Here is a 2,001-nt window from a genome sequence, read left to right on the forward strand (position 1 = left end):
CTTCCTCTTTCTGCCTTAGCAGCTATACCTTGACTCTTACATCATGAAGGTTTTTAACATTTACATTCTTGTCTGTGACCTTAATGAAGTGTTTTCATAACTTTGCCTCTAGATATAAAACTTGAAAACCAATAAACTACAGTTTTGTCAATATAACTGTAAATAGTAATCACAGCAGATCCATGCAGTGTGAAAGAATAACATTTCCTTCTATTGTTTCAGTGTCACAATACCTGGGCCATTCATAAGACAATATTCCCAAAAGCAAGATAAAATAAATTCTCTTTTCTTAAACTCTAGGTTGATTAAAATCATGCTATATTTGAATTTGCATCTTATTTGTATCTTGTTTTTTTTGCACAGCTTTAGAGTTTACAGTTTCCTTCTTTTTGGGGGGCGGGTAAGACGACTGAAAAATAATGTGCTTTATCATAACATCCCAAATATTCAGCTGCTTTTTTTTGTAGTGTAGAGATTTATTTATACCGATAGCACATGATCCAGCATAAAACCAAATCTCTTGAAATGTTTACTCCGTGACTTCCTAATTATTCAGGGACAGGGCTCATCAGCTAATCTCTTCACACACCAGGAGTCCAAGGTAGGAATTTCTTAAACCACAGGTATGACATGGCTGCACAGAGTCTGTACCAGGTGAATGATGTACTGCAGGTGCTCATTCCTCAGAGTGACTCTAGTTTGCCCTCCAATAGGTCTTTTAAGAACTGTGCTCTGGAAGTCAGCATCAGTGAAAATGGGGTCTGCACCTGGGAGCCTGGACGTGGTCTCCAGGTTGTGGTAATGCCAGTGGTTCCTGTCTGGATTATTCTCAGAGACAAAGGGCTTCCTGGTTTCTGTCAGCCTCACCATCACGACTAGGTTCACTTCTCCCTCAATCTGTCCTTTACACCATGTTTCAGGATTCACTTTCTTCTTGGGCACAAACCACCTGTTTAGCAGGATGGTAATTCCCAGGTCAGCACAGTAAAAAGGTAGCACCACCGAACAAAGAGAACCAGTAGGCCAGCCTCCTGGGTAGGGTTCACCATGGTCCAAAACATCATGACAGTAACTTGGAGTGGTCAAAGTGCCTCCTGACCTTCACTGGCCTGTACTCCAGATTTTTCAGTTCCATTGGGTCTGCTGGCAGTGAGATGGGCTTGGCCACCACTCTAGAATAGCTCTGTGATCAACTTTAGCTTCCATTTCTGACGCTGGACCTGCCACGTCCTTGGGCCAAAGATAGCAATAGGAATGAGAAGGAGAAACCACTAGAGAAAGGAGTCGTCTTCTGTTTCTCTGGCAGTTGCTTCGGCTTAAGAGCTGCCACACGTCTTAGGTCTCTAGGCCAACACTTGGGAGGAACACGCAAACTGTGATGATTAGTTATGCTTTTCTTTAGGATCCTAGACACCTGGGTTTCAGTCTTGGGTTGGCCCGGCATTAGCCCAAGGAGGCATAGGAAGTTACTGCATGTCTACAATCAAGTGTATAATACAGGAGTGCGGGAGGAGCCAGCCCTGGGGCTTTCATGAGGACAGAGTGCTAACCAGAGCAGGCACGCAACCAGGGCCTGATTCAGAGGCTCAGGGGGGCAGTTCCAGAGCATACTGCAATGCCCATACTCACCCACCCTCCTGGGCAAAGTGGAGGGCAGGGACAGGGCAGCTTTTCCTAGGTACATAGGGCATACCTGGATGAGTCCTCACCTGGGCACAGGACAACCCCAAGAATGTTCCTCCTGATGATACCGGCCTGATGCCCACCCTGCACAGCAACAGCCCTAGCCTTGTGGCCTGCAGCCCCAGCCCTCAGATATTCAGCTTCCTAATCATACTATTTATTACAGGTAGTCTTCTTTCATTTTCTTAGACATCCTTTACAAAGCTTTTTCTACCTCCTACTCAAATTTAGAGCTATTACCGAATTCAGCATAACAGTAATAATCACTATCTTTTTAACTTTTATTTTTTTATTGAAGTATAGTTGATTTACAATGTT

The 2,001-nt window shown here is 44.1% G+C and overlaps 1 pseudogene; it reads right to left on the reverse strand.

The window, feature by feature from the left end:
* Nucleotides 1-581: 581 nt before the first annotated feature.
* Nucleotides 582-1,623, reverse strand: LOC103079426 (surfeit locus protein 1 pseudogene; annotated as a pseudogene).
* Nucleotides 1,624-2,001: the final 378 nt, after the last annotated feature.

The sequence above is a fragment of the Lipotes vexillifer genome, unplaced genomic scaffold, assembly GCF_000442215.2.
Source record: "Lipotes vexillifer unplaced genomic scaffold, Lipotes_vexillifer_v1.1 scaffold1456, whole genome shotgun sequence".
NCBI lineage: Eukaryota > Metazoa > Chordata > Mammalia > Artiodactyla > Lipotidae > Lipotes > Lipotes vexillifer.